This window comes from Dendrobates tinctorius, unplaced genomic scaffold, assembly GCF_039654945.1.
Source record: "Dendrobates tinctorius isolate UK_male_01 unplaced genomic scaffold, ASM3965494v1 ptg000107l, whole genome shotgun sequence".
NCBI lineage: Eukaryota > Metazoa > Chordata > Amphibia > Anura > Dendrobatidae > Dendrobates > Dendrobates tinctorius.
The window spans coordinates 29315079-29334107 of record NW_027361775.1 but is presented as its reverse complement, the minus strand read 5'-3'; positions in this window follow the sequence as shown (position 1 = coordinate 29334107).

Genomic DNA, 19029 nt, shown 5'->3' with positions numbered 1-19029 from the left:
GTCAAATGGCATTCCTTCCCTTCTGAACCCTGCCGTGCACCCAAACAGTGGTTCCCCCCCACATATGGGGTACCAGCATACTCAGGACAAACTGGACAACAACTTTTGGGGTCCAATTTCTCCTGTTACCCTTGTGAAAATAAAAAATAGCGTGCTAAAAAATAATTTTTGAGGAAAAAAAAATGATTTTTTATTTTCACTGCTCTACGTTATAAACTTTTGTGAAGCACTTGGGGGTTCAAAGTGCTCCCTACACATCTAGATAAGTTCCTTAAGGGGTCTAGTTTCCAAAATGGTGTCACTTGTGGGGGAGCTCCAATGTTTAGGTACACAGGGGCTCTCCAAACGCGACATGGTGTCCGATAACGATTGGAGCGAATTTTCCATTCAAAAAGTCAAATGGTGCTCCTTCCCTTCTGGGCCCTGCCGTGCGCCCAAACAGTGGTTTATGACCACATATGAGGTATTGGTGTACTCAGGAGAAATTGTCCAACAAATTTTAGGATCCATTTTATCCTGTTGCCGACGTGAAAATGAAAAAACTGAGGCTAAAAGATAATTTTTGTGAAAAAAAAGTACTTTTTTTACGGATCAATTTGTGAAGCACCTGGGGGTTCAAAGTGATCACTATGCATCTAGATAAGTTTCTTGGGGCGTCTAGTTTCCAAAATGGGGTCACTTGTGGGGAAGCTCCAGTGCTTAGGCGCACAGCGACTCTCCAAACGCGACATGGCAAGCGCTAAATATTCCAGCATATTTTCCATTCAAAAAGTCAAATGTGCTCCTTCCCTTCCGAGCCCTACCGTGCGCCCAAACAGTGGTTTATGACCAAATATGAGGTATCGGTGTACTCAGGAGAAATTGCCCAACAAATTTTAGGATCCATTTTATCCTGTAGCCCATGTGAAAATGAAAAAAATTAATGATAAAAGAAAATTTGTGTTGCAAAAAATGAAATGTCCATTTTTTTCCATTCTACATGACGGCACCACGAGAGAGGGGATCCGCCCAATGAGGACAGGAAACCTTCAAGATAAAAGGGGCGGCTCCTCTCTCCGCATCAGTTGGTTTCCTGTCCTCGATGGGAAACCCTCAAGATGAAAACCTCTTGAAGATTCTGGAAGAAAGAAGAAAGAAGAGGATGCCTGGGCCTTGGTCGGGTGATTACTGGCAGGCACCGGTCTGCTACACCCGTCACCAGGTACCGGTAGTCGCCTCGGGGGCCATATATTCCTATGCCCCCCCTGAGCGAGTGCATGGCCACAGCCTGTGAGGCAATTGCCCAGGTGAAGTTTGATGCCTCGGAGACCACATTGGGTGCACCCTCCCAGATGCCGACATACCCCATAGAAGTCCACGGAGGCCACTTTTGTGCTCCCTCTCTGTTGACGTGTGGTGGCCATGCAGCCCGTGAGGCACATCGGTGCACGGGCAGAGGTAAGACTCCTCGGAGGAGCCTCTCGGAATCCCTCCTTGTTGAGCCCAGGACGCCGGTCACCATTTGGGCCATAAAGAAGAAGCAGGAATCAGTTTTGGCCAGCGGTGTGATCGCTCCTTCCAGGTAAAACCCAGCACAGGTATGGAGGAGGTGGAGGTGACCGGGCGTCTTGGTAGCCAGTGGTGGTGCAGCGTTATCGCCCCCTCCGGGCAGGTCCAGGTAGGGAGGGGGCGGTGGTGCCGGGTGTCATGGTGGCCGGGCGACAGAAGAACGCCGGGGGGCGCGCACCGGAAGTGACACGGGCGCGCACCGGAACTGACGCGCCCGATAGTGGCAGGACAGAGACGCGCACCAGGAACTGGCCGGAAAGGCTCCCCGAGTGTAGAAAGGGAGCGCGCACCCGAGGGAAAGGCTGGCGCGCTCCGGTGTATGCACGGGGAGGAGATCAGCACACACCAGTAGTGGTTACTGGGGGTGCAAACAAGTCGGATGTAGTGCGCAGGTGACCGGCATGTGCAGGATCAACCAGGTGATCAGTTAATTAAAAAAAAAAAAAATGGGGTAATGCTGTCAGAAGTGCTGGCAGGGGTCACCAACATTCTAGGTTGAATGTGACTGTTCTCATCTGAAAGCAGCAGCAGCTAACTTGTTAAGATAGAGAGCCTTTTTTGCCAGAGCACTTACAGCCCCGCTAGGAGGTGCAGGAGTGGCGGTCTCGCTCAGATGAGAGGAGCCAGACGCGCCATAACTACAGTGGAAGCCGCTCGGACAGCATACGGGAGGATCGTCATGGTGTTAACAAGGGGGGTCCACAGTCCCTATGGGAGTCATGTGTACAGACCAGTCAGCCTCCAGATCCGGTACCCGTCTTGTGAAGCGTCCGAGTGGTGAGTGAGCTTCGAGAAAGTCCAGTACAATAATGTCTGTTCTCTTTCTCTCTCTCTCTTGTCTCCTCTCTCCCCTCTTCTTACATACATTGGTGGGGTAGAGCATTGGAGGTCCCTAAAAAGGGGGTAAATTAAATGCTAGGAATAAGGAATATTCCTTATGTAAAAAAAAAAAAAAAGAGAAAAGTCCCTTAGGAATAAGGGGTTGTGTCAGACCTGTACTGTTAGAACAGTAGAGGAAAAGACACCCGCTCTGCTGAGAGCTGGAGATCCCTGATTGTAAGAAGTCTACAATCAGGAAGGGCTTTGCAGTCAACAAACATGGATGGCAAAGCAATGGATAGACCAGCCCCTCATTGGTCTCTCAGGAAGACCATAGGAGAGCTCTGTTAAAACTCGCTACTGAGAAAGTAGCTCAGATGGAAAAGATACATTCCTAGAAGAGGATACAGTACGGACAAGCTTATTAAAGCAGTCCAACCTACCATGGGGCTTGTAGATGCGAAAGCCAAGAACTCATGTTCGACAAGCTTGCTATAAGGAAAACGTAGAGCCTTCACTATTAACTAACAGTTGCAAGGACTCATTAAAAGGGAATGGGAAAAACCAGTGAGGAAGTTCCAGATAATCAAATCCCTGTAAAGGAAGTGCCCTTTTGAGGAAGAGACAGCCTCATCCTGGGATGAGGCTTCAAAATTGACGTAGCGATCTCAAAGGTTGCCAGAAAGTCCTTCCCGCTCCTTAAGGATTTAGGTTCCCTGAAAGAACTTCCAACAGAAAGACAGATAGTTGTCTTAAAACAGCCTTGGTGCCCTCAGCTGAAACACTTAGATCGGCCATCGCGGCCACTGGTGTGGTTAGATCCCTTAAGAACCTGGAGGATCAGCTAGAGCAAAGAATCCTCAGGGAGACTATCCTAGAGGCAACACCGGCCATAAGAGCAGCAGCAGTATTCCTAGCTGAAACTTCAGCAGGATTCAGCAAGGCTAGCAGGAAAATTAGCAGCTTTGGCTAATGTGCGACGCCGTTCAGGATGGCTTAAATGCTGGCTGGGGGACACACAGGCAAAGAGTATAAGGATCGAGACAAACCACTCTGACATACGATCCAAAGGTGGGAGAGGCTTTTACTTTAGCATGCCCTCCAAAGACACCAAAAAAAAAAAACCCTTCCAGTGACAGGCCTTCTCAGGTGCACTTCCTTCCAGCTTGGGAGAAGTTCTCGTTCAGCACCTGGATCCGGAAAATTGTGGGATCAGGTCTGGAGTTAAGATTCCACCACTGGCTTCCACGAGGGCATAGGCAGTCCTCTCAAAGAAAGACAGTCTGGAAGGGGACGCAACCTCACTCCTAGACAAACATGTCTTGGAAGAAATTTCGATAGGATAGAGTTTTACTCCCCCCTGTTTAAAAAAAAACAAACAAAAAAAAAAACAAAAAAAACAAAAAAAAAACTCCCCAGATAGATTCCTGGAGGACAATCATAATTCTGGAAAGACCTCAATAGGTATCTAATAATCCCGTCTTCCAAGATGGAGACGATAAGGCCAGCAGTAGAACTCCTCCTTCCTCAAATGTTATATAACAATTCCGAGACCTCAAGAATACTTATCACCAGATCCGGCAATAAGGCCATGTATGTCTCAGAGTGACAGTCCAGATGGGTCTCAGTAGCGTCACTTCCAATACAGGGCCCTGCCCTGTGGAGTAGTGATAGCGCTCAAGTTTTTCACAAGGCTAATCGCAAAAATCACAGCGCACCTCAGAGGCAAAGATATACTCTGGTGATACCCTATCGGGACAACGTCTTAATAGTGGGAAGAGATCTTCCTTACTGTCAGGATCAAGTCAGAATAGTGATGAAAACACTATAGACGCTAGGATGGCAGCTGGACCTCAAAAAAAAAAAAAAAAAAAAAGGCAGAAATAGTTCTGAGAAGGACCATGTTGATGTTGGGGTCCCTCACCTCTGACATACCAGCAGTGAAATGGCCTAGTTCCACACAAGGGAACGGTAAGGGTGTGTGATACAGAACAACCGGGAACTTCAGGAACGGTTAGAGCAAAAGCTCACCCTCCTGGACTCTGTACTCTAGTCACTTAGGTGGTGGTTACAGATAGTCCTCTCCGAGAGGAGTACCCTGCACACACACACACGCACACACTGCCTCCAAGGTGGTCACAATGGGCGCTAGTCCTTGGGGATGGGGCGCCAACCTAGGCCACCGGCCCTTCTTGGATGAGCGTGACTGCTTCCAAAAGTAAACACATTATGGCTCCAGGATCCCTGGGCCCAGGAGGAAAGAAATCTATCCTCAAACAATTGAGAACTAACAATCGAAAAAAGTCAGAGGAGTTGTTACCACACTTAAAGAGGACACCACATGAGAGTCCTATCAGACAACCAAGCGGTGGTTGCATATGTAAACCACCAGGGAGACACCCGTCCTCAGTCCTTGATGCAGATAGTCACCGGCCCTTTTTAGGCTCAAGGTGACTGCTATTGTCAAAGGGCCTCCACTAAGCAGCTTGAGACCAGATCATGACTCTGGCAGAACACCAGTCCCTCTCATTACCGGCCCTGCATATCCGAAGTATAGACAACCTGAAGGCAGATTGTCTGAGCAGGAACCACTTGAGGCAAGGAGAAGGGTACCAAAAAGAATCCATTTCTCAATGGATAGTGCACATTTGGGAAAACCCAGTATAGATCTCTCCACCTCAAAAAAGCCAACAGGAAGGTTCAGAAATTCTGCGCCCTAAGTCCAGCAGACAGACCATGGACAGTAGACACCTTCAGGATAATGTGGACATCAGGTCTCCTGTACGCCTTCCCTCCAATATGCCTCATACCAGTGGTTTTGAGGAAGATCAGGGAGGTCAGAGCCAGAGTGTTCATAATAGCTCCCTTTTTGGCCAAAAAGAGTGATATCAGTAACAGAGGTCTAGGACCTTCCAACACAGCGTCCCTTCAATCACCCTCAGAGATCCAGGCTGCAGTTGACAACCTGAAATTTAGAAGGTCGCTACTAGAGGAAAAGGGATTCTCAGCAGCGTTAATATCCACCTTACTCAGTAGCAGAAAACTAGTGACTACAAAAATTTTTAAGAGGATATGTAAAAAATTCTTATCTCCTCAGACCCAATACGGGAAGGGAAAGTCCCGATAGGGGCAATACTAGAATTTCTGCAGAAAGGTTTAGGATTGGGGTTAGCTGTCAGTACCCTCAAAGTACATGTCTCAGCCCTGGCAGCCTTATTCAACTGCGACCAGGCAAACAATAGGTGGGTGGCCAGGTTTATCCAGGCCTGTACTAAAGCTGACTCTGTCACGTCCTCTACTCCTCCTACTCCTCCTTGGGATCTAAATTTACTCCTGTCATCTCGGACAGAGTCTGTTTGAACCATCAAAACACAACATTAGCTAAGGATTCTAACATTAAACAGCCTTATTAATGGCACGCACGTCGGCCAGTAGGTTGAGCATTCACTCGCATTATCAATAAGACCCTCCCTACACTCAGGCCATAGACGATAGAGTTGTGTTAAAATTAGATCCAGCATACCTTCCCAAGGTGATGTCAAAATATCATAGGGCTCAGGAGATAATCTTATCTATTTTGTCATGATACTAACTACCAGAAGGAGGAGAGGCTTCATTGCCTAGATATGAGGAGATGTCTCCTGCAGTATTTAGAGGTAACGAGTCCTTGGAGAATACAGAGGTCCTTATTTGTCTCATTCCAAGGGGCAAGGAAGAGCCTTAAAAGCCTCTAAACAGACTATAGCTAGATGAGTGAAAAAGGCCATTATGCTAACATATAGCAGTGTAGGCAGGGCTATTCCAGAAGGTATAAAGCCCACTCCACGAGGGCCATGATGACGCCCGGGATGGAGAGAGCAGACGCTCCCATAGACCAAACCTGTGAGGCGGCCTCTTGGTCCGCTCCGGCATTATAGGTTAAACCTATTTGCTACCTCTGATCTCACATTTGGGAGAAGAGTGTTACAAGCAGTGATCCCGCCCTAAGAGAATACAAATCTCTGTAACTCTCTCGTGGTGCCGTCATGTAGAATGGAAAAACACGGGTATTACATACCTGGTAATGTGTTTTTTCATGAGACATGACGGCACCCTTATATTCCCTCCCTATTGATCACATCATTAGTTGGGTGCATTATTAGCATTATACACTCCCTTGGGTGTCAGAAATTTAGTAGTGTAAAGGATGTATTATTTATATGTACACTAACCTGCGTAATTCCTCTCGTGCTCTGTAAAACAACTGATGCGGAGAGAGGAGCCGCCCCTTTTATCTTGAAGGTTTCCTGTCCTCATTGGGCGGATCCCCTCTCTCGTGGTGCCGTCATGTCTCATGAAAAAACACATTACCAGGTATGTAATACCCGTGTTTTCCTTCCACGTTGCTTTAGTTCCTGTGAAGCACCTGAAGGGTTAATAATCTCCTAGAATGTAGTTTTGAGTAGCTTGAGGGGTGCAGTTTTTAGAATGGTGTCAATTTTGGGTATTTTCTGCCATATAGACCCCTCAAAGTGACTTCAAATGTGAGGTGGTCCCTAAAAAAAATGGTTTTGTAAATATTGCTGTAAAAATGAGAAATCGCTTGTCAACTTTTAACCCTTATAACTTCCTAACAAAAAAAAATTGTTTCCAAAATTGTGCTGATGTAAAGTAGACATGTGGGAAATGTTACTTAGTAACTATTTTGTGTCATATCACTCTCTGGTTTAACAGAATAAAAATTCAAAATTTGAAAATTGCAAAATTTTCAAAATTTTCGCCAAATTTCTGATTTTTTCACAAATAAACGCAAAAATTATCGACCTAAGTTTACCACTAACATGAAGCCCAATATGTCACGAAAAAACAATCTCAGAATCGCTAAGATGCGTTGAAGCGTTCCAGAGTTATTACCTCATAAAGGGACACTGGTCAGAATTGCAAAAAATGGCCAGGTCATTAAGGTCAAAATAGGCTGGGTCATGAAGGGGTTAACGAGAAAAAAAATGAACTTTTTTGAATTTAACAAATGGCTGCAATGAAACAAAGAGTGAAAAATGTGAAAGGGGTCTGAATACAATAATGTCTGTAAAGCGCTATGGAATTAATTGCGCTATATAAATTAGTAGAATAAATACTTTCCATGCCCACTGTATTCCTCCATACAGTATTATGGGCACCGCATAGTGCTCCATACTGTTAGGCGTCGGATTCCTGACACTGCACAGCGGGAATCCAGAGCCAGACACCCAGCGGTCTCCCATTCTCCTCCGACCGCTCCGGGTGCTGTTCAGCAATCACGGCGAGCCAGGCATGCTACTCAGACTTGCTCTGACAGCCTGGATGTTGCTGCCACCTCTGGTGCAGCAATGGTAGCGCATCCTGTTCTGCAGGGAACTGCTCCAGAGGCTAAGTCCTCATGCCGTGCTACTGGGCATGCCCGCAAGGTGACCTCTCACTGGAGAGCAGGGGTCACATGCTCAGGTCCTGCGTCGGATCTGATTGGTCTTTTCCAGGGTACTGGAAGGTCCTGGAAGCGCATGGCTATAAAAAGCCCGCATGGCGGCTCGGCCATGCGCTAGTGTAGCATATTATGCTGTGTGTGTATGGTGATGGATGCATGGACTGGTGTCTGACTTATTATGAAACCCCTTCCCTTGGATATTACAAATGGTGACTGTGTGTTGGGTTAGTCAGCTCCAGATTGTGGCAAGCTACACGTCACTGTGCTTTCCATGCCTACACTAGCGTCCGTCGGTGCCTGGTTCTCGGAGCCGACGCTTGCGGCTATAGTTGCCGCTACGCTGCATTAACAGCAGCTATTGGTGTTCGCGGCTGCGACACCACATGCCAGCTCCTGTGAGGTTAACAGGGCTAGCAGCGTTACGTTTACGTATGCCCAGCGACTCTGTGTCTGAACAGAGCCGCTCCTAGCGTTCGGGTGACGTTAACCCGTGCGCACTACTTCTTCTTCTGTTGCGTCTGCCATTGTCCAGCAGCAGTCTAGTCACCTACCGCACGGTGGACCCCGGGCGGCGAACGCACCACCTATTATTTATATTTGGTGCGTTCCGCCGTTCTTAACACATACAGAATAGTGAGCCCCATATACTACTCCATACATAATAATGGATCCAAAGCTTTAGTCCCGGTGTTTTGGAGAGGGTTGGCTGAGCACGTTAAAGACGCTCTAGCTACCAGGGAGGTTCCCACAAGTCTGGAGGAATTGATTGCAGTCTCCACCCGCATTGACCTCCGGTTTACGGAGCGCGGGCTGGAACGTGCACAATCCAGATGAAGGGTTAATTTGGCTCCCACCTTCACCGAGCCGCTGAGATACCCCGCACAGGAGCCTGTACCCTCCGAACCTATGGAGGTGTCCCGCACCGACTCCAAGTCACCACCGGTGCGTAGTTATGTACGCTGCTACCAGTGTCGACAACTTGGACACTCGGCCAGCACGTGTCCTTTGCGGGTGAAAAAACGCCCACGTCCTGTGGTCATAGGAGGTGGTCAGTCCAGCATGAAACCCTTCTCACCCTAACCGGTATTCCGGGGTACTTTAGACAGTGGTCCCCTCACCTGGGAGGCGGATGTTATCGTGGATTCTGGGGCTGAAGGGAATTTTATGTCCTCAACCTTCGCCCAGAAACAACGCTATCCCTCAGGTGTTGCTGCCTCAACCACTGACCATCATGGTGGTTAATGGGGCACGTTTGCCTACCCAGGTGACCCATCAGACAGTCCCACTCGGGCTTTCTATCTCTCCATCCCATCGAGAGATCCTATCCCTGCTCATTTTGCCAGACGGTATTGACCAGGTGCTACTTGGTCTTCCCTGGCTCCGTTGCCACTCTCCTCATATTGAGTGGGCATCAGGGAAAATACTGGCCTGGAGTAAAAGTTGTGAGGGAAAGTGTCTGAAGGGCAGTCTTCAGGTGGCTTCCGCTGAAGTGCCTGCGGATCTCTCCGCACTTCCTAAACCCTACCATCAGTACGCGGACGTCTTCTCCAAAAGATCTGCGGAGACGCTTCCGCCACACCGCCCATATGATTGCCCGATAGATCTCATGCCAGGCACAGAACCTCCTAGAGGCTTTGTGTACCCTTTATCACTCCCTGAGACAGAAGCTATGTCACAATACATCCGGGAGAACCTGGCTAGAGGTTTTATCAGGAAGTCGGTGTCGCCGGCTGGTGCAGGGTTCTTTTTCGTTCAGAAAAAGAGTGGAGAGTTACGTCCCTGCATTGATTACAGAGGTCTCAATGCCATAACAGTGAAGAACAAGTACCCTCTTCCCTTGATCTCTGAACTGTTTGACAGGTTGCGAGGGGCCCGGATCTTTACAAAACTAGATCTACGGGGGGCATACAACCTGATCCGCGTTCGGGAGGGAGACGAGTGGAAGACGGCCTTTAACACCAGGGATGGCCACTATGAATATCTGGTCATGCCCTTTGGCCTATGTAATGCGCCAGCTGTCTTCCAAGACTTCGTCAATGACGTCTTCTGCGATATGCTGTCTACTTCGGTGGTGGTCTATCTGGATGATATACTCATCTTCTCGCCAGATTTGACCACTCACCGGAGAGACGTATGCAGGGTCTTCGACCGTTTACGGGCCAACTCTCTATACGCCAAGCTGGAGAAGTGCCAGTTTGAGCAGGAGTCCTTGCCGTTCCTGGGCTATATCATCTTGGCCCAGGGATTGGCTCTGGATCCGGCCAAACTTCAAGCGGTGATGGACTGGCAAGAACCCCATTCACGCAAAGCGGTGCAGCGCTTCTTAGGGTTCGTAAATTTTTACCGCCAGTTTATACCGCACTTCTCCACATTGGTGGCTCCTTTGGTTGTTCTGACCAAGAAAGGAGCTAACCCTAATGCTTGGTCAGAACAGGTCTCCAAGGCCTTCTTGTCTATCAAATCCCACTTTGCTGGCGCTCCCATCTTGCATCGTCCCGATGTGAACAAGCCATTTATTCTGGAGGTAGATGCCTCTTCCGTCGGTGCAGGAGCAGTCCTCTTCCAGAAGGATGCTCAAGGTCGGAAGCATCCTTGCTTCTTTTTCTCAAAGACCTTCTCACCGGCGGAGAAGAATTACTCCATCGGTGACAGGGAGCTGCTGGCCATGAAGTTGGCCTTTTCTGAGTGGAGACATCTCCTGGAGGGGGCTCGGTTTCCCTTCCAGGTATTCACGGACCATAAGAATCTGGTCTATTTGCAAACGGCCCAGCGCCTGAACTCCCGTCAGGCTAGGTGGTCACTTTTCTTTTCCCGCTTCCGCTTCACCCTGCATTATCTCTCCGGAGAGAAGAACGTCCGTGCGGATGCTCTTTCACGCTCGGTGGTTTCGGCGGAAGAGGGAGAGGCTGCGCCTCGGCTTATTCTCCCCTCGGAGAGTTTTACAACCGTGGCTCCAGTTTCACTCGAGTCAGTGCCACCGGGCAAGACCTTGGTTCCTCCTCAGCTACGGCCGGAGGTCCTCGCCTGGGCACACGCCTCCAGGGTAGGTGGTCATTTTGGCAATAAACGGACCACCGAACTCCTGGCAAGGTCATATTGGTGGCCACATATGGCTCGAGACGTTAAGGAATACGTGCAGGCATGCATTTCGTGTGCTCGGAACAGACCCTCTAGACAGAGGCCGGCGGGGCTGTTATATCCCCTGCCAGTGGCGGATAGACCATGGGAGATGGTTGGCATGGATTTCATAGTTGGCCTGCCCAAGTCTGGTGGCAGTACGGTCATCTGGGTGGTCACCGACCATTTTTCCAAAATGGTGCATCTGGTGCCACTTGCACGGCTGCCTTCCGCCCATGGTCTTGCCACTTTGTTCATAAAGCACGTGTTCCGTCTACATGGCATGCCGGACAAAATCGTGAGTGACCGAGGTCCCCAGTTTGCGTCTCGGTTCTGGAGGGAGCTCTGCAGCTTACTCAGCATCGAGCTAAATCTGTCCTCCGCCTACCATCCCGAGACGAACGGCTTGGTCGAAAGAGCCAATCAGACCTTGGTTACCTACCTGCGGCATTTTGTCTCGGCCAGGCAGGATGACTGGGCATCCTTGCTACCTTGGGCTGAATTTGCCCTAAACAATGCGGTGGCTGATTCCACTGGTCAGACGCCCTTCCTCCTAAACTACGGTCAACATCCACGCGTTCCTGTTCCGATGCCAGTGTCCTCCACTGACTCCAGGGTGGCAGACTGGGCAGTGGAGGCCCGGGACATTTGGGATCGCACTCAGGATGCTATTCGTGCTTCTAAGGAAAGGATGAGGGCGTCCGCCGACACATATCGGCAACCCGCTCCAAGCTTCTCCCCTGGCGACATGGTGTGGCTCTCCACACGAAACATCAAACTACGGGTCGAGTCCCCTAAGTTCGCGCCGTGATATATTGGACCATTCAAGGTCCTTGAGCGAATTAGCTCAGTGGTCTACCGTCTGGCTCTTCCTCCACATTTAGCCATTTCGGACGTGTTTCATGTGTCCCTCCTCAAACCAGTTCACATGGCCCGGTTTTCTGAGTCATCGGCCGGGTCGTCAGACTTATCATCTGACGAGTTTGAGGTTAATGCCATCGTAGGGCGCAGGTTTGTCCGTGGCAAAAAATTTTATTTAGTGGATTGGAAGGGTCATGGGCCCGAGGCTTGAACCTGGGAGCATATCCATGCACCGCTCCTGATCGCGGCTTTTGAGCGCAGTGAAGCGCAGAGGGGAGGGGGCCTTAGGAGGGGGGGTAATGTTAGGCGTCGGATTCCTGACACTGCACAGCGGGAATCCAGAGCCAGACATCCAGCGGTCTCCCATTCTCCTCCGACCGCTCCAGGTGCTGCTCAGCAATCACGGCGAGCCAGGCGTGCTACTCAGACTTGCTCTGACAGCCTGGATGTTGCTGCCACCTCTGGTGCAGCAATGGTAGCGCATCCTGTTCTGCAGGGAACTGCTCCAGAGGCTAAGTCCTCATGCCGTGCTACTGGGCATGCCCGCAAGGTGACCTCTCACTGGAGAGCAGGGGTCACATGCTCAGGTCCTGCGTCGGATCTGGAAGTGCATGGCTATAAAAAGCCCGCATGGCGGCTCGGCCATGCGCTAGTGTAGCATATTATGCTGTGTGTGTATGGTGATGGATGCATGGACTGGTGTCTGACTTATTATGAAACCCCTTCCCTTGGATATTACAAATGGTGACTGTGTGTTGGGTTAGTCAGCTCCAGATTGTGGCAAGCTACACGCCACTGTGCTTTCCACGCCTACACTAGCGTCCGTCGGTGCCTGGTTCTCGGCGCCGACGCTTGCGGCTATAGTTGCCGCTACGCTGCATTAACAGCAGCTATTGGTGTTCGCGGCTGCGACACCACATGCCAGCTCCTGTGAGGTTAACAGGGCTAGCAGCGTTACGTTTACGTATGCCCAGCGACTCTGTGTCTGAACAGAGCCGCTCCTAGCGTTCGGGTGACGTTAACCCGTGCGCACTACTTCTTCTTCTGTTGCGTCTGCCATTGTCCAGCAGCAGTCTAGTCACCTACCGCACGGTGGACCCCGGGCGGCGAACGCACCACCTATTATTTATATTTGGTGCGTTCCGCCGTTCTTAACACATACAGAATAGTGAGCCCCATATACTACTCCATACATAATAATGGATCCAATATAATGCTTTAAACAGAATAATGGACCCCATATAATGCTCCATTCAGTATTATTGGCACCATATAGAGCTATATACAGAATAATGAGCCCCATATATTGCTCCATACAGTATTATTGGCACCATATCATGCTCCATACAGAATAATGAGCCCCATATATTGCTCCATACAGAATAATGAGCCTCCTATATTGCTCTATACAGTATTATGCGCACCATATAGTGCTCCATACAGAATAATGCGCCTCATATATTGCTCCATACAGTATTATGGGCACCACATAGTGCTCCATACAGAATAATGAGCCCCATATATTGCTTCATACAGAATAATTAGCCTCATATATTGCTTTATACAGTATTATGGGTACCACATAGTGATCGATACAGAATATCGAGCCCCATATATTGCTCCATACAGAATAATGGACTCTATATAATGCTCCATACAGTATAATGAGCCCCATAAAATTCTTCATACACAATGATGGATCCCATATATTGCTTCATACAGTATTACTGGCACCACATAGTGCTCCATACAGAATAATGAGCTCCATATATTCCGCCATGCAGTATTATGGGCATCACATAGTGCTTCATACAGAATGAATGAGCCTCATCTATTGCCCCATACAGCATTATGGGCACCACTTAGTGCTCCATACAGAATAATGAGCCCCATATATTGCTCAATACAGAATAATGAGCCCATATATTGCTTATGTGGTGTAATGACCACTGTGTCCACTAGGGGGCGCTGTGCGGATGTCCTAGGAGAAAGGATGAATGGCAGAACCATGAAGGACTGTTATGTATCTCAAGGTGGGTGGCCTTGAGATGGAGACAGGTGCATGTATTGACCAGCAATGATACTGCTGAGGTGTCGTTTCTACGTGTTAGGGAGAAGTCTCCAGGTAACCAGAGAGTTGGGCGGACCTGGTTACCTACAAACCCACCCAAGGGATGTGTCTGGAAACGCCTGTAGTGAAGATGTGTGAGTGCTTGAAGGACCTGTGATGAGGTCATAGCCATGTAACCCGGTGGGCGTGGCTACGGACTATATAAGGCGGCCAGGGCAGGTCACATGTGGTGAATGCTTGGACCCGGTTGGTCCAGTGTGGAAGGTCCCACTGAGATGGGGCTCCCTGCCTGACAGCACAAGTGGACACTGTGTTTAATGGCTGCAAGTGCCTGAGGGTTCCCTGGAGGGAATGAATGTCTACAGTATGGAGAAGCAGCCATGAGAGAATCCTGACGGGGTGAGATATAACTGTGAGGCTGAAAAGCCTACGTATTGGACATTGCTAACAGAGTGAAGCTCTGTTATGGACGCTATGCTGATGATATGAGCTGTATGTTATTGGTCACGGTTTATGCTGCATAATAAACCGCATGGACCGTTACTGGTTGATGAAAACCTGTGCCGGATCTGATTTTGTGGCTGCCAAGCGAGTGATCCCCTACTTAAATGACAGTGCTACCTCACAAATGGTGGAGAATTGCAAAGGGCAATATTGTAGCCTTGTTGCTAGGGGCAACGGAAAAGGACTGCAAAACTCAGTTGCTAAGGGCTGCGGTTCCAACAGCACATGTTTCAGTGCTGGCAACGCTGAGCCAGGAGGGCTGACGGTTATGAAAGCCATGTGATATACTGACAGCAGGTCAGTGAAAAGAGACAGTGATTGCTAGGGTGCCTCTGCGGATAAGAGGTACCCGAGGACCTGTGTGGCCGACACAGGTAACGGACTGGTGTTCGTTGTTGTACTGACCTGGGTCAGTGAGCAAGGTCCTGGAGGGTCAGTGTTGGGAGGTTCTGGGAGAAGAATCGGAACCCTGGAGCACGTGGTATGACCTTGGACCTGGTGAGGCGTGAGTGTTGGGCAGTCTCAGGCGGAGACAGATGTCCTGAATAGCATCCGCTGAGCCCTGGACCTGTTGGGGCCGGTGTGTTTGGAAACCCTGGGAGGAGGGTCGGCTCCCTGAATAGCACCCGGTGCACCCTGTGTGTTGGACGGTCTCGGGCGGAGACGGTACGTCCTGAATAGCACACAGCCAGGACACGTGAGTTTTTTTGTGTGGTGTTTTTCTTTTTTTTCTCAAATCAGCCTGCGGTGGCTCAGTGGGAGTCACGAAGGGGACAAGCGGCTGGGAGTCATGAAGGGGACAAGTGGCTTCCGGTAACTCGGCGGGGTTACGAAGGGGACAAGCGGCTTCCGGTGGTTCGGCAGGTCCATGAAGATGGCGCAGCAGGAGCTGCAGTGACACCAGCAGCTGCTTGTGAACGGCAGCTGGAGGTGTCGGTGATTTGTGACAGCAGGAGCTGTGGCAGCGCCTGAAGGAACTGGTGTGGTGTTCTGCTTATAGAGCCAGTACCAGCCACAAAAAAAAACAAAAAAAAACTGTACTGTGTGAACTGTGGCATAAAAAGTTCTGCAGAACAGACATGGGGAAATCCCGAAAAGGGGCGGTGGCCCAAATCGGGGTGGTAGCCCAAAAGGGTGTGGAGTCCCAAAAGGGGGCGGTGACCCAAGTTTGGGTGGTAACCCAAAAGGGGGTGGAGTCCCAAAAGGGGGCGGCGACCCAAATTGGGGTGGTTCAGGAAATAGCAGCACTGGTTGCCTCAGTGGGTATGTCTGGGGAACCGCAGTGTGGGTGTATGTCTTGGGAGGAATGCGGTGTCTTTTCCTGATAACGACGGGCCACATGTGTGTACCGTGATGCTGCACCGGGAAGGAGTCCCTGGTAGGCTGGACTCAAAGAGTCAGGTGACTCTGACAGGAACTCCGCTCGTTTTAGCTCTGACCGAGAAAAACGTCAGAGTTCGCTGCATCCACGGGGTCATTGTGAATTATAAGGTGGACAGAGTCCTTTTTGAGATGACAAAGGGGGAGAGCCAAGGTGGTAGTATGCCACCAAACCTAGTGCATACCTTTGAGAGGTGCCGGGACTTTGTCATGTTTAAAGATGTGGGGCAGGAGAATAGAGACATTTCTACTGAAGGGCTAGCAGACACAGAGACGCTGACGCCTCCTAACGTGGACAGGCCAGACATGGGGCGACCGGAGAAAGAATTGCGTCAGACGAATTTACTGATCTGACGTCACCTGAAGGGTACCACAGTGTGAATGAGAATGGTGTGGTAAACAAAAAAAGCGGAACTGACACACGGATAGAGAGTGTCTTGGGGGTTCACCGTACGATGTGGTGTGACTGTGACGTGTTGTTGCCAGTAGCCACCACTAGGACAGAATCTAGTGCTGTGCTGACTGAAACTCGTGACAGGACTGATAGTAACCCAATCGAGAAGATAACGGGAGTAGAAACACGGTCAGAGGGTGACTGGAGGGTTCACTCGACTGACGGGACTGACTCAGCGGTACCCTTTGACGATATAATTAAAGAATTAGTGGTGCGACACGTGCTGGCCAAAAGAGAACAAGATCAGGAGATACAGTTAATAAAAGAGACACTGGAAGAACATGTCAAGCGAGAAGGAATCTTGAGACAATTGGCCGAGCACAAGGTGGAGGGGCTCGAGAAAGAAGTCTTGGAGCTCAGAGGTCACCTGTCCACCTGGCAAAGTGTGAACAAGGGCCTTAAAGAGGAGATGGAAGAACTCAGAAGAGTAGTAAAAGGTCTTCTGCGGGAGAAGTTGGATGAAGACTTACCGCGGGTGAGCACGAGGGATAACAAGACAGAACTGCCAGTATCCATCGTGGCCAAGGGTCATGAAGAGATCAAATCGTGTGAAGTTTGTGAGTTAAGAACTGAAGAAGACAGTCACCCGGTCGGGTCAATTGTGGTGAGGGAAGTGTCTGTGGTCAAGCCAGAGTCTTCTGTCCAGGAGGAGAGCAAGACCACGACCTTCAAATCTATCTGCCGCCCGACTAATTCATCTCTCTCCTCGCTACTCCTCCCCTCTGCAAATCTCTTCACTGGCTCCCATTCCCTCAGCGTATCCAGTTCAAATTACTAATTCTGACCTACAAGGCCATCTATAACCTGTCTCCCCCATATGTCTCTGAACTAATCTCCCGATACCTTCCCTCACGTAATCTCCGGTCCTCCCAAGGCCTCCTTCTCTCCTCCACACTTATTCGCTCCTCACCCAACCGCCTCCAAGACTTCTCCCGAATAGCCCCTATTCTCTGGAATTCTTTGCCCCAACAAGTCCGACTCTCAACCACATTTGGATCCTTCAGACGGAACCTGAAAACCCACCTCTTCAAGAAAGCCTACAGCCTGCAATGACCCCGCTACCTCCTTCTCTCTCACCACTACCGGTGATATCACCTCAACCAACACCGGAACTGCTGCAACCCACCAACCTACTGTCTCCTTCCCCACCATCCTGTAACATGTAAGCCCGAAAGGGCAGGGTCCTCTCTCCACTCTGTATCAGTCTGTCATTGTTAGTTTGTCTACTGTAAGTGATATCTGTAATTTGTATGTAACCCGTTCTCATGTACAGCACCATGGAATCAATGGTGCTATATAAATAAATAATAATAATAATAATAATAATAATGATCGAGGTACCCGAAGACATGCAAGAAGTCTGTGCGGAGGAAGGTGTACATGAGGCTTTCAAAGAGGCGGTCAAAGCGTGTGAGGTGCACTGGGCACCTGAGACTCGGCAGTTGGTGGTAATATCAGCCAAAGAAGATGCATCAAACCGAAAGAATCATTGGAAGATCCGGGAAGGTAATGCAAGACCTTGTGAATATCTCCGGTGTGGTGAGGGTGAGGATCCCTCCTGATGATGAAGACCAGGTATCCTGTGAAGTGGATAGGATTCCCATCATGGTGGTTGGCTCCATGGAAAGCCTGAGAGACTTTCGGATGCTCCTGGAGTATCGAGTGGAGTACCTGCAAGAAATCGAGCAGTTGAGGCTGGACCGTCGGCAAATTGATAAAGAAATACGGGATACCAGGTGGCGGCCGCCTCCAACCCAAGATGTAAGGACCCGAACGGTTCCTCCAAGAAGTGACATAGCAGATTGCTGAAGAGTGTCAGCAAGGGGTAGTTCAACTGGCAGGATGACGTTGAAAGACCGTAGTTCCTGTGAGACGCTGAATGGGTCAGACTTAGGCCAGACAGTAGGCCCGATTAAAACTGATGACCGTACCAACCGGGAGAGCCGGTCAGTGAGAGAAAGGTCAGGTGACGAAGTGCACTATAAGAGTGTAGTGACTAAACAGTGTCTGATGACGCAGACAAACCGTGACTGGAGGGTCAAAGACAATGACCGGTATTATGACCGCTGGGAGCGGGGGAGGCCTAACGTAGAGATGAGGCCGTATGACAAATGAAGACGGTTCTCTCGACCCAGGGGGCAAGGTGTAGTGAGTACCCGGTCTCGAGAGCCGGGGGTTATGCTGTGTGTTCAACCCCACAGGTTTGAACATAGGGGGGAGGTATGTGGTGTAATGACCACTGTGTCCACTAGGGGGCGCTGTGCAGATGTCCTAGGAGAAAGGATAAATGGCAGAACCATGAAGGACCTTTATGTATCTCAAGGTGGGTGGCCTTGAGATGGAGACTGATGCATGTATTGACCAGCAGTGATACTGCTGAGGTGTCATTTCTACATGTTAGGGAGAAGTCTCCAGGAAACTAGAGAGTTGGGCGGACCTGGTTACCTACAAACCCACCCAAGGGATGTGTCTGGAAACGCCTGTAGTAAAGATGTGTGAGTGCTTGAAGGACCTGTGATGAGGTCATAGCCATGTGACCCGGTGGGCGTGGCTACGGACCATATAAGGCGGCCAGGGTAGGTCACATGTGATGAATGCTTGGACCCGGTTAGTCCAGTGTGGAAGGTCCCGCTGAGATGGGGCTTCCTGCCTGACCGCACGTGTGGACACTGTGTTTAATGGCTGCAAGTGCCTGAGGGTTCCCTGGAGGGAATGAATGTCTGCAGTATGGAGAAGCAGCCATGAGAGAACCCTGATGGGGTGAGATATAACTGTGAGGCTGAAAAGCCTGCGTATTGGACATTGCTAACAGAGTGAAGCTCTGTCATGGAC